This window comes from Daucus carota, chromosome 2, assembly GCF_001625215.2.
Source record: "Daucus carota subsp. sativus chromosome 2, DH1 v3.0, whole genome shotgun sequence".
Classification (NCBI taxonomy): domain Eukaryota; kingdom Viridiplantae; phylum Streptophyta; class Magnoliopsida; order Apiales; family Apiaceae; genus Daucus; species Daucus carota.
In genome coordinates, this window is record NC_030382.2 from 1938782 (window position 1) to 1953750 (window position 14969).

The 14969-nt window shown below is 34.2% G+C and overlaps 1 long non-coding RNA gene across 1 annotated transcript; it reads right to left on the minus strand.

The window, feature by feature from the left end:
• Positions 1-12829: 12829 nt before the first annotated feature.
• On the minus strand, positions 12830-14763 carry LOC135150238 (uncharacterized). Its single transcript, XR_010288527.1, has 3 exons — positions 14523-14763; positions 13740-14407; positions 12830-13129 (listed from the first exon to the last, which is right to left on the minus strand). It is a non-coding gene; the product is annotated as an uncharacterized LOC135150238 (long non-coding RNA).
• Between the last annotated feature and the right edge of the window lie 206 nt (positions 14764-14969).

Sequence of the window (14969 nt, forward strand, 5' to 3'; positions counted from 1 at the left end):
CAGAGAATGCTAGGATAGCCAGATAACCATAATCATCCTTCTCATCAGCAACTGATCCAGCTCACACCTTTCCTAAAATAGCATAAGAACTTGTTGTGATGCTTCTTTCAAAACATCCACTAGAATTTCAGACAAGCCCTATCATCCTTGTTTGTCGAGGCTTCAATATATATAGCAATCCTTCTTTGCTAAAGATACCAAACAATATTGTGTGTACTGACCAAATCAGTTTTCAAACAACCTGTCGAACTGAACCCCAAAGAGTCTTCACTTGAAACCAATGGATTCCATCTGAATCTGACATGACTAAACCTCTCAAACAGTGTTATGCTAATCCTTGAAGTTCGTTCCTCGCATTCTTCAAAAGTGTTAACTTTGGTCGACTTGAGCTTCCTCAAATTCAGCAGTTACAAACTCTTCTGTTCAATCCTATGGTTCTGACATAAATGCACGAAACTGATTTGGTGCGGTAGTAACTCGATAATTATATCCTTAAACATCCACAATTCTCTGTCTTTGGTTCAGTTGACTCTGGATGGATTTAGCATTGGTACAATTCACTGAGTAATTGTATATCCCTGAATCACTAAGTTAGATTGAAATCCCTTGAAGATTCTTCTGCAAAAACTTCTCTTTTCCTACTACTAGTGGTGCCATTCAAAGTTGACATTCCGAGCCCTGGAAAGATGCTTCATTGCAGATGTAGCAAATTTCCATCCTGATCTGGTGATCTGATAATCAAGTCAGAGTAATTACTCAGATCAAGGCCTGAAGTACCTTCTTCAAAATTCACTGTCAGTAGTGTCCAATCAGTCTTCAATAGAATCTTCTTCGAATCACAATCAGCTTTGTTGAACATAGAAAAAACTGCTTCTAATAATCCTTTGAGAAATTAATTGGATTGGGTCATCAATGTACTTTCATTACCGGTTCTGAGAATCTGGTATTTGAAAGTCCGGTGTTTGTCTTGTAATCTGTCAGTCTGATCTGTCTCAACTAAATGTCAATCTGATTTGTCTTGGAGCAGAATAATTAAAAAAGTTACGGGACACTTGATTATTTAAACTAAGTTTAAATTATAAAGAAAATAAATTTAAAAATAAGTTTTAAAAGATGAAAGAAAATAAAGTATAAAATAAACTTAGTTAAATCTATAAAGTAAATTTAATTATATTTAAAAAAATAAATTCAAATAAATTCATAATAAACTGAATAAGTTTAGAACAAATTTATTTCAAATTCATTTAGTAAATATATTAAAATTTATTAGATAGATTTAATTTTTGAAAATATTCAAGTGTCTCGTCTCCAATTAAATCATAGCTTCCAGAACAAACTAAATTGAACCCTTGAACTTGAACTTATATCCATAATTAGTTAAATCCTCTTAAATTTATATTTTATATTTTAACTTAAATATAAATTATAAACTATAAAAATTTAAATAATAAATTTATAAAATTTATGATAAACTTAATAAAGTCTAAGAGTAAACTTTACAAGTCTAAAATAAATTTGAACAAATTTATTAAATGAATTTCATAAGGTTTATAAAATAAATTTAATTAAGTTCATAAAATAAATTTAATTAATTCATAATAAACTCAATTAATAAGTTTAAAATAAATTAAATCAAATTTATAAAATAAACTTATTAAAATTTAAAATATAAATTTATAAGTCTCAGTCCAAAGTTCAGTATCCGACAGATAATCCTTGCTTAGGCCTACGGACAAATTCAGCAACACAAACCGGAAGAACATTTCCCCTAATCAAATATCAAAAGCTAGGTTCTTGATTTTCCGTACGATAAGGATCCTGATTTGTATATCAATCAACCTGGGCTCTGATACCAATTGTTAGGTCCAAAGTATCGTAGAAGGGGGGGTTGAATACGATACTCACTACAATTTAAAATTCTTTCGAATCTTGCGGATAAACAAATTGCAGTTCTGTAATGGGTTTCGTGTTCCGGATATTTATTGGGTCGGTTTCTGAGGATATGAAAATATTAAACCAACACACAATATTTTCCAAGGTATATCTGTATATTGATAAATACCTCGAAGGGTGCTATAAATCCAAACCCGAAGGTTGGCTACAATGGCTACTACTACGTACACTCACAAACCCTAGCTTCTAAATATATATATATTACAAAACTAAGCTATGATTTATTTGTGTGTAGTAGTGTGCAAGGCACAAAGCCATTCCACCATAAAGGTGGTGGAGAGTGCGTGTTAATTATGAACCCACATCTCAAGTATTTATAGACTTCTCATTAACTAACCCTAGTTAACTTCATCATGAAGCCAAACTTGCGCCTTAGGAGTGAAGTTGCGCCACCGTTGATGAGCTTGCGCCGAGGTATCCTCTTGCATATTCATTTGACTTAGAAAAAGCCCAAGGATTATGTGAACTTGCGCTAGAGTGTACTGTCACTCTTCTCTCTCCTAGTTAACACAAAGTTGCGCCAGGGTTTGAAGTTGCGCTCCATAGTGTTTCACTGTATGTACTTAGAATGAATAACAGGCTTTTGAACTTGCGCCAACACAGTGGAAGAGTTCCACTGTTATCACTCCAGGTTAAGACCTAACCAACTTGCGCCTAAAAAGAGCCTCCTGTACTTCCCTGTTCTCTCTCCAATCTTGCGCCACTTAGTTTTTGTTTAAGCAAAAACAAACTTGCGCCTTCTTCTTGTTCCATAGGAGTATATGACTTAGAGATTTTCAAGGGAATGAGGAACTTGCGCTCCTACAGTGGAGAGCTCCACTCTTATCTCTCCTCCCTCACATGCAAACCCTAGGTTACCCTAGACACCTGACATCATCGCATGCATGCATAATATATATAATATAATATATTATGTTGTTATTATATTAATAAATAAAAATATATATAAATATATACACACATATATATTTTATTTATATGAACATAAAATAATATATGTACATATATTTAAATATATTCTCATATATTTAAATATATATAATATATAATTATATGTAAATACAAATGTAAATATATATATATATAAATATATATAGAGATATATATAGTTATTTATAAATATAAATATAAACATAAATATATATAAAGAAAAGTATATATAAATATATACATATATAATATTTATATAAACATATAGTAACATATATATACACATATATTTAAATATATTCTCATATATTTAAATATATATAATATACATATAACTATGTGTAAATATAAATATAAATATATATATATAAAGATATATATAACTCTCTCTAAATATACATATATTTATGCACATAATATAATATATATATACACTTAATTATATAATTGCTTATGTAAAATATAAATACATATACTATATACATATATATTTATTTAAATATATATACATAAAAATATACATATACATATGTTTAAAAACATATATACATATATATTATATATATTATATTTAATTAAATATACATATATACATATATATAAATATATTTGTACATATACAAATATATAAGTGCACACATATAAAAGATAGATCACTTCCTGATATGGCTTTCTGTGGAAGCTTGACATATGACATTTGAGCAGTAGACTTTGGCATAGCTGATGGAGACTAGACATTTGACTTGGCTTGGCTTTGGAACAAATGACTTGTTATGACTAGATCAATTCTTCGATCGATAAATACTTTGCAAAGCTCCGTACGTGCTGACGCTTAGTGCACTGGTCTGGTTCACAAGCGACTAACACTGAAGTCAAACATTGTACCGTCTTTGTCGGCAAACATTGATCAGTCGGTTCCGGGTTAGTTATGCTTCAGTTTGTTGATTGTAAATAACCAACCAAGATATATAGAAATATCTTGCTTCAGGGTTTGCACTGAAATCTTTCGAGTACTCGGACAACATCTCATTACTTCCACAATCTTGAATACTTCAATCTTTATTCTTCACTGAGGCATGAACATATTAATGAACTTCTTCCAGTGAACTTATTCCTTCAAGACTGTAGATGGCTTCTTCAACCTTTGTCTTCGTATCTTCCGATTCCGGTGCAGGCGTAGTGTTATTTACTTGTCCTGTTCTATTGTTGAGTTATCATCCCTATGTAACAGATAGGGTTGTCTTTACATTTAGACTTACACAAGGACATGGTATGACACTCTCTCTAAGTTTTTAATTGAAAACAATTTCACTAGAGGTGTCATCGACAAAACTCTCTTTTACAAATTGCATGATAGTGATATGATATTTGTTCAAATATATGTTGATGATATTATATTTGGTTCTACTAATGACAATTTGTGCAAAAGATTTGCTAAGTTAATGCAGAGTAACTATGAGATGAGTATGATGGCTGAGCTGTCCTACTTCCTTGGTCTTCAAGTAAGTCAAAAGGAAGATGGTATTTTCATTTGCCAATCTAAGTATGTTAGAGATCTTCTTCTAAAGTACAATCTAGAAGACTCTTCACCGGCAAAGACACCTATGGCCACTGCCACAAAGCTTGACCAGGATAAATCTGGTAAGAAAGTTGATATGACAAGCTATCGAGGTATGATTGGCTCTTTACTGTATCTTACTGCTAGTAGACAAGATATCATGTTTGCAACATGTTTGTGTGCTAGGTTCTAAGCTGATCCTAAGGAATCACATCTTATAGCCGTCAAAAGAATCTTTAGATATCTTAAAGGTACACCTGGTTTAGGTATTTGGTACCCTAAGAATACTGGTTTTGACTTAACCAGCCATATAGATTCTGATTATGCAGGATGCAGGATTGATAGGAAGAGTACGTCCGGAAGCTGTCAATTTCTAGAACGTCGATTGGTTTCCTGGTATAGCAAGAAGCAGCACTCTGTGTCTACTTCTACTGCTGAAGCTGAGTACATTGCTGCTAGAAGCTGCTGTGCTCAGAATTTGTGGATCAGGAATCAATTGAATGACTATGGAGTTGTAGTAAACAAAATTCCTATATTTTGTGATAATACAAGTGCCATATCCATTTCCCACAATCCGGTGCAACATTCAAGAACCAAGCATATTGATATTAGGTATCATTTCATTTGAGAACATGTCATGAATGGTACAGTGGTGTTACATTTTGTACCCACAACTGAGCAAATTGCTGACATCTTCATCAAACCACTGGATGAATCCACTTTCTCTAAGCTGGTTTGTGAGTTAGGGATGTTAAATATGACATAGTTCTCATTATATATATTTTTCATATGCATTATATGTTTTTATATATTTTTGTGAATTTTCTGTGTAATTATATCTGTGTTATTAGATTTTATATGATGTTTCGTATATTATCTGATAGTATTTTATATTATTATGCATGCTTGTATATTAATCTATAATTTTTTAAGTGTCTGCACACTCCCCTGTAATATTTCTAGGCATTTAGATAATTATTAGTATTTATTTTGTATTTTTCAAAATTAATTAAGCATAAATATTTGATTTTAAGTTAATTCATGTTATTGAATTAAAGTTAAAATCATATGGAAATTTACAAAATATTTGTGTAATATATAGTATATTATTTATTATCGATTTTTGATTTTAATTGCAAATTGTTTTTTCTTTTAAATCAAATCAAAAATCATATATTTATTATTATTTTATCTGTTATATTTTTGATTTTTCGACAAGACAATTAGTTTGTCTTATTGGTTGTGCAATGAGGCTCGGCAAGACAAATCACGCATTTGTCTTACCGAGCGCCTCTACTCCTTTTTGACAAAACAAAATAACTTTTGTCTTACGGGTTTGTGCCTGTCAACTGCTCGGGAAGACAAATAGACCCAGTTGTCTTACTGGGTCTTTCAAATCCCCTTAAGACAATTTCTTTTATTGTCTTAGCCGCAGTCTTCTTCTCCACTACACCCACTATACCATAAATGGCTTTCAGCAACATTACAAATACGTTGCCAGAGGGCCACAAATTGTTGCAGCAGACTGAAAATTTGCAATGGCAACAGTTTCGGGCTGTTAGTATTTTTGGCATTGCCTTAGCTTGTAAAGCAAACATTTTATATCTAACGGCAACATTGAAGATTCTGTTGCCAAAAAGGCACAATTTTGAAAAAAATGGGGCCCGCGTGGGCCAAACTTTTATTTATAATATTTGCAGCAGCTTTTAACAAATAATTAACAATAAATGTAAACCACAACACATTTTATAGCTACGACAATAATTTTCAAATTATCAAACTGTAAGGTACTGTTTGAATACAGAGATTTTCATACATTCCAATATCATCAACATCCAAAATATACACCCCTACTACTAAATGCCAACACTTAACAAAGCATAAAAAATCCGAGCATCGTAAACATTGCAAGTCTTCCATTCTTGATCTCCTCTACCTTAAGAAATATAGCCATTAAATGTTCTCTAAAATTCTCCCAGCACTATTTACCTTCAAGTCTTTTACTTTCCTTAGAGAAACCCCCCAAGGAAAGCATATAAACATTCAAAAGAAAAGCGTGTACATTTCAACTAGAAATATAACAATATTTTAGGAATCCATATAGCACTTTTCAAAACTAGAATATACCATTTGAAAGAACCCAAATGGATGCACCAGAGCTCTCCTGTAGTGACTTAATCGTCGTACCCTGTTTTACAATCAGGTTAGTAATGTGTGGGGAAGCACTAGTAACCGTACTGAACAAGATGCAATCGAAGAAGCTCCACGCAAACTCCAATTTACCTTAATGACCGCTCTACACTAGAAGCCTCAAATTTGAAACCCTAATCACCAGGTGAAATATAAAAATAAAAGATACTTTTAAGAGGACAAAGCCCCTAATTAAACGCAAATTTGTAAATGTGTAAAAATTTACCAATTAATCGAAGAAAATGAGTTGAAGCAACAATTTAAAGCTCTAATCACCTGCAAAATCATAAAATAAACAATAACAGCCTTTTAATTGAAGCCACAAAAATTTGTATTCATATACCAATTCTTCGATTTGTTCTTCGTGATAGAGTTTAGTTCGAGAATGAGTGTGAAGAGCTAGAGACAGACCTCTACAGAGAGAGCTTGAGAGAGTCGAGAGAGAGCTTCTAAGAATCCGTCTGTGTGTATGTTTTGCGCGTCTGTCTGTGTTTGTTTTTGTGTTAGAGGGAAACTAAAAGTAATTGGGTTTTTCTTTGGGGGGAGAAGCCCGCTCAACATTTCACCCTTCTATTATGTGCTCGTAAGTGTTCTATTTTAATTATTATATTTATTATATATTATAATATACAATAAAAGATACATCAAATAAATTTAAATTTTTTATTTCTTTTTTAAGATTTATGCAATAAAATGTTAGTATGAGAAAATACTTGTTTTAGTTAGCAGTATTTCGATAGTTTGACCATTAAATAGATATACCAAATACATTTAATTTTTTTAATTTAACCGGATTTTTATCTAGACGTTCGTCAAAGTAATTTTTTTCTAGATTTTTAGAATTTTACTTTTTATAACATTTAAAATTTTAATTTTATTAATTTAAAATTCCTATTATAAAATATAATAAATTAATATATATAATTTTTTGGCAACATTTCTTAATATCTATGGTAACACTTTAGAATATTGTTGTAATGGAGAAGAACAAACATACCTACTACAACAATTAGCAACGGCAACAGCAGGCTAAAACGTTGGGAAGAATCATTTATGGCGTAGTGACCCATCGATACACACACATCCATAACTGCGATCAAGCTCCGTCCGTTGCACTCAAACACGTTTTCAAATTTCTCAAACTTGCTGGTATGATATTTCAAGCTATATTGCTTGCTGGTCACTCGTTTTTCTTCGTTTATCAGTCGAACCTCTGCCAAAATTTCGACTGATTTCGTCCGATCTGCTTGTGTTTGTGATTGCTTTTCGTGATTAAGTGATTGCATGTGCTACTGGATTCCTGTGTAATTGGTGGTTCGAGTTGTTCGATTGTGGAGTTAAAGAGTTTAGGGTTTGTGATAGTAATTGGGGCTTTTGTGATTTGAGGGGCTGTTCGGATAACTAGTATTTGGTTATTTGGGGATTTAAAGCTAAGGGCTTGTTTGGCTAAGTGAAGTGAATTTTAATTAGTGCCATTTCACAATTAATTAACTTTTAATTTGGATTTTCTCTAATAATTTGAATTATTAATTAATTAATTAATTGATTATTAATTATTAGTTGAAATTTGCGAGAAATTTGAGAATTAACATTTTATTGTAAAAATTCTCGCTTAATTCAATTTTTAATCATAAAAATGGCCAGAGAATTTGTTATTCCTGAGACGAACTATTGTGGATACCTGAATCCAGAACTGTGCACAGATAGATTCATACGTTGGATTAAGTTTCTTAACGAGGAATGCCTCATCAGCATTGCTCTTACTGTAGATACACCACTTCAAGTGCAACCGTTATACGACTTCTACTCCAACGCTGTCAATTCTACAACTCTAGACAATCACAAGCTGATAGGAGATTTACCTAATGGAAAGAGGGTTGTTATCACTGTTGATGATGTGAATAGAATACTAGGATTTCCACGAGATAATTTTGAGGATGTCCCTACAGATGCTGAAATCACTCCGTTCTTTCAGGAAATCAACTATCAAGGACAAATATATCTTCCTATGATGTCGAAAGGGAAACTTAAAGCTGAGTGGGATGTGTTCTTCGATACCTTGGCTAAGGTATTTGCTCCCACTACGAGGAAGAACTTTGGCAATATATCTTCTATGCTACAGATATTTGGGTTCTGTTCAGTTTATAATCGTCGAATCAATTTCGGGAAGATAGTGCTCAAGGAAATCATAAAGAAGATGAGGCCAGTCACTCTCAGATCTATCCAAAAAAATGAAAAGGTTGAATGCTATTATCCAAGATTCCTTATGTTGTATCTGAATGATAAAATGAATGAGGCAGACAAGCTTAATTACATCAACTGCCCAGTGGCTCCCACCTTATGAACTTGTACAAAGTTGATGACCAGGCTTGTTAATAAAAAGAAACATGAGAATGTGCCTCTGGTTGTGATACCATTCATGGTGGAACAGTTCAATGCTCAACTTCAACTTGTTCAACTTCCAGTGGTTCCTCCTCCTCAACCAATACAGCAACTGCCCCCTGGTCAACAACAACAACAGCAACAGAATCAACCTCTGCAACAACAAGAACAACAGCAACAACCTCCTCAACCCAACATCCAACCTCTCCTCCTCCTCCAAGATTATCAATCATCTCGCCAATCCTCACATCACTCTCCCTACAACCCTCCTTACAACTCACCATACCAATCACCACACCAATCACCTTACAACTCCCCTCACCAATCACAACATCCATCACCTCTACATCCTCATTCACCACCACCTGAAAGAGAACCACTTTAGTACAATTTCTTCCCCGTTCAAGAGTCATCCATATTACCTTCACAATCTGAACCTACTAACTCACCTATCCACACACAATATACTCCCCAAACACAATCTACCTCCCAACCCCTCCCATCTGATTCTGCTATCAACATGGAGCTACAGAACTTTCAGACCAACTTACAGGTAGCTCAGGTACTTTCTAACTTCTCAGATTGTTTTACGGTTGATACATTAGATTATGATTGTGATCTTGGTTTTGGTTTCCAGCCTGCCAGCAATGAACCTGAAAACATTTAGGTTCATAACCCAGCTGATGCACTTCTTTCAACAACTGATTCTTCATCAAACACATCAACCAACACTATGACACCAGTTGTTAGAAAAGTTGCTCGGAAACGGAGTGGGAGTGCATTGTTACGAGAACCCGCAGCTCTGTCTCCAAACAAGAAGCAAAGGGTCACAGAACCGGAGACAACTGCAGCTGCATCCATTTCCTCCCAAAAGGACTTGGATACAGAAATGGTAAATATACAGTCTCTAGATTCATTCTCTCAATAGAATGCGTTTATTGAAATTGGTCGTCCTACCGCAGTACCCTGTAATGAGTCAAGCACACAACTAGCACTCACGCCAGTAAACACTGAACCTGATTCTTATGTTTCTACACTTAGAGAGAGCACAGATTTTCAAAATGTGTTATATGAAAACTTTTCTGATCACTCTTTCTTTTTGGATCAGGATCTACTTGGCAGCTTGCAAGTACATCTGCCTTTCTAGGCATCCGAAGGACAATTTGTTCCTTCACTACCTATAGTTCCATCACAGGGAACTTTAGTAGTTTATACAGGTACTAGTGACTATCAGACACACACGAGTGAAGAAAGTAAAACACCGAGCGAAACACATGCACGTGATAATAGAGATCATTCTTTGAGTGTTCGTGAGGTGAGTGCACACACTAACACAGATCTGTTACAGGAACAAATGGTCGCTATCAGAGCTGAATGTGAAAGACTTGCTGCTGAAAATGCTAAGTTCAAGAGTGGAGAGCTTGTTACTCTATAAGAGAACGTTGTTGATAATCCCTCTACCTCACTGTGAGAGGAAATGAACGAACATGTCAAGGGTATATACTCTCTGATTGACAAGAATCATGAGCTCTATATGTCAAAGCTTGACATCTTGGAGCAAATATTGGCCCAAGTTGTTGAACATTTGAAGATTTCAAAGTCTACAGCTCAGTCAACTCCAGAGGATCCCTTAAATAAGGTGGAGAAAGATCAGAAAGACAAAGATGGAGATGATAAGGGTGGAGAAAACAGAGAAAACAAAGCTAATAGTGATAAGGGTGGAGAAGGTGCAAGTGGAAATGAACCTTCTGAAGCTGCTGAAGAATATGACAAGTCAAAAGGCAAAATGCCTGATTCTAAGAAAATCTTCACCATTCAAGATTATGATAACATTCCTGAAGATGTTACTGATGATGATGCATTTGATGCTGCCTACTTTGAATCTGAAGAAGAAGGTCGTTTTGATGAAAGCTTTTTATTCACTGTTGAAGAGCCTATTGACCCTGAGCACTTGGAAAGGGTTAGAAAGTTTAAAGCTGAACATGAAGCTAGCAAGGCTAAGCTTCAAGAATTGCAGAGATTGGTGGATGAGAATAAGATCACTGACGAGAATATCAAGCTGGTGAAACAGAAATTGTGGGATGCTTCTTGTAAGCAGAAGAAAGAAGATATTTCTCAGAAAGTTGGTGAAAGCTGGGATATTGCAAGGCAGATCTTTTCTGGACCTCAAAGGGAACCTTTTGAGGATGGTAAGTTCAAGTCTTTTATATATGATCTCAGAGAGGCAAACCCTAATCAGGATATGTTCATGCGTGCTCTTGCTCTTGAGTTAGAATATATTACTATTAGTGTCAAGAATCTCCTCGATATTTGAGAGATTTTCTTTTCTACTCAGAGGAACGGAATACTCAGAGTTTCAATTGATTTATTCAAGTTTTTATCTCTTACCGAAACCCGGGTGATTCGTAACAAGATACGACGCAGTTCGAACTTGAATGAACTCCTTCGTGATAGACTTATGGAACATGCCATTCAAAACATCCCTCAAGTCGTCAGGAACCCATACTATGTTAAGTTCATTCATGAGATCAAGTTTGGAACCTTCTACTTGCATCATCGACATCTTCGCAAATATGATGTCAATCAGATGGTTCTTGTATCTACTATTCTGCGTACCAAGGGCTTCGCTTCGAAAGCCAAAGCTGATGATGATGCTGAGATTGTGGCTTACTGCACAAGGAGGAATGTATACCACTACTTCAGGAAGATGAAGTATGTGAAGCCAACTCAACCATCAGACTTTTATCAAAGACCCTATGGATATAGAGGTTCAATACCAGTTGTCTTTGGCTCGTGAAAGGAAGAAGCATGGATAATCCACTGCAACAGAAGAGCCTACTCAGAATGAGCCTTCTACTCCAATTATTCACTGTTCTGATGCTGAAGAAGGAGAAGTCACTCGTTTTGAGTGAATAGATTGATTAGGATATTTGTAGAATATGTTCAAAGAACATCCTTTTGTAATCTATCAATGATCATGGTTTATTGTTTAATGTAAAGCCATAAACTTTTGCTATTTGCATTCCCATGTTTAATTCTTTGTCTTATCTGTTAGTTGAGTTATCCTCTATGAAATTTGCATGTTATGTTAACAAACAAATAGGGGGAGATTGAAAGGCATATCTTCAATCTATTTGTATTTAAAGACGTACAACTCAACTCAGATAAGACAGCTTAGTAAATAGCAAGTTATCAGAATTCATACGAAGAACGTCAAATGACTTATGGGAATTATATGTCATAAGAATTCCAGGATGCTGCTGCACACCACTGAAAGAAGTTCATTAATATGTTCAAGCCTCAGTGAACAAATAATCTTTTGTGGCACGTCCAGGAGTTCAGAAGATATAAAGTTTCTATACTTTATTTTTTTCAGAAGATTTCACTACGCCATATATGGCCTACGACAACATCAAAAAAATGATGCCATAACCCCAAAATATGTTGCCATAGCCCGAAAAAGGGCTATTGCAACATAAAATTTAAGTTGCACTTTTGCATGCTGCCTTAGGCTTCTATTGCAACATTTAGGTAACCTACTGCAACACGGCTTTTTATGTTACAATAGACGTTCTATTGCAACATCTGACTATCCTATAGCAACAAATATATTATGTTACATTACACCTTTTGATTTGAAAAGAAAAAGGGGGACCCACATGTGGGTCACACTTGTAGGTCCCACTTTTTGAGTCCACGTGGATCCCACATGTGGGTCCCACATGTTAGTCCCATGTTTGGACACCTATTTTGTAGTCCCATGTTTGCAACAAATTTATAAAAGAAATTTAAAATATGCTCTTTAAATATTAAACATTCCAATAAACTATTCTTTCTTACAAATTTCATAACAAATCCAACCAAATCAAATTACCTAACAATTCAAAACCAACTAAAAGTAACAACAATTAGCCTGTGCTCTCTAGCCTTTTCTCTAAAATACACCCTTCTCCATACGTAAATGAAGTGCAGGATATGTGATTCCAAAGCTGTGACGATAGGAGTCATCTGTTCCACTAGCAAGAAACCCAAGCCTAGTGAAATCCTTGAGCCATTTCCACATAATCTTCATTAACAGCATGGACCGCAGCATCAAAAAAAAATTTGTATATTTTGCTGGATGGAGAAACAAAAGCAATTAATATAAATACTTAATTAATATCACAATCAATATACTTGGAACAAATATTTTAGAAAGCCCAGGTCGTTTTTACTTGCGCGTAAACACAATCAATGACACAAGTGAAGAGAGTCAGATATTCACTATAGAGAGATACTCGAGTAAATCACACTGTAACTTTAACATACTTCACATTAGCAAAGACAGGGGTTTCAAAAATTAAAGTCTCGTATGCTGCATTGCTTACTGAGTATTATCACATTTAACTATACAAATGAGCTAGACAATCAATTTGTATAAGGACTTCATTTAAAATACTAAACAAAACCTTCTGATTAATCAATAATCGCATATTACTCATAGAACAGGAAGGCGGCTAGAAATTCATTCAAAAGACACAAAGGTTAAATGTATACAGAAGAAAACTCGGTATTTTGATGGATTTTATTAGGTTTAGGAGTACTTTTTATCAAAAGCACATACTCCAGCTCTGTAGTTATCAAAAATACCCTATAATTCTGTATAAACAAATAAAGTTGTGTTACATTGAGCAATATAGGAATTAGAGGGGCATTTTACATGATAAATATAGTATAAGATGATTACCTCAACCCCACGAGAGCAGTAGGCAAACTAATCTGACTCCTTCCTGGCTTTAGCTTCACTAGGGTCTCAAAAGCTTAATTATTAACATCATATTTAGCCAGAAAACAACTTCTTACATAGTAAATCTTTACTACTAATAATTATCAAGTCAGGGGAAGAACAATAATACAATACAAGTTTACAACATCAGGGGAAGAACGATGCCGGCTCTGTAAACAGAGAGTTCAAATCATATGGCAGATATATACAACAAAAAAAGAACCAGTGCTTTCTAGAAAAACTACGTGCAACATTATACTGATTCCTGAACAAATCAACTCAACAAGTCAAATGCCTATAAAAAATTACAACATTCAAGACAAACTATAAAATCAGAATGTTCCCATTAGAGTTAAGAGAGAGGGAGGGAGAGACAGAGGGGAGACAGAGACACACACAGAGAGAGAAGGAGAGAGAGGGAGACAGAGAGATGTGTAACATAACATACGACCACAAATCAAAACAAAGATAGACAATGCATTTACACATAAAATCTAAAACAAAGCATGTGTATTTAAAGTGAAAAGCAAAGGATGACCACAAATCTAAGCAGATCGAAACCCCAATTAAAGTGAAAAGCTGTTGAAGCCCTAGTTTCAGAAGCCCCAATTCCCAATTCAATCGAAGCCCTGAGAAAAATAACGACACAAAATTAAAAATATTTTAGTGATAAAAACGAAGAAACTCGTAAACAAATTTAATGAAACTATAAATCAGAAGCCCTGATTTCGCGGAATAAAGAACCTCTCAATAAAATCCCTAATTGAAGACCTGAAACAAAACTTTATTCGATTGAGAGGTGAGTATGAGGGGAGAGGTTCCCCGATTTTTTCTAATCGACGGTGCGTTTCAGCAGGGAGGTGAGAGGAGATGAGGATGAGCAGAGAGGTTTAGCAAGAGAGGTGAGGTGAGGTTAGGTGAGTGTAGAGAGTGAGGTGAGTGTTTGTTGAGTGAAATGTGAATATGTCTGAGTCTCTGACTCAAATGTGAAGCGGGAAGTTTGCCGCTCATATTTTTAGCACGCCCCCAAAAATATTTTTTGTTTATTTTTTGTTTTAATAATTCATTTTATTTTCAATTTCTTAATTGTTAAATATATAAATATTTTATATATTTTATAATTTTAATGATATACTTCAGTTACGGTGTTATTTTTTTATACATAATTAATTAGGTTCATATTTTGTTATT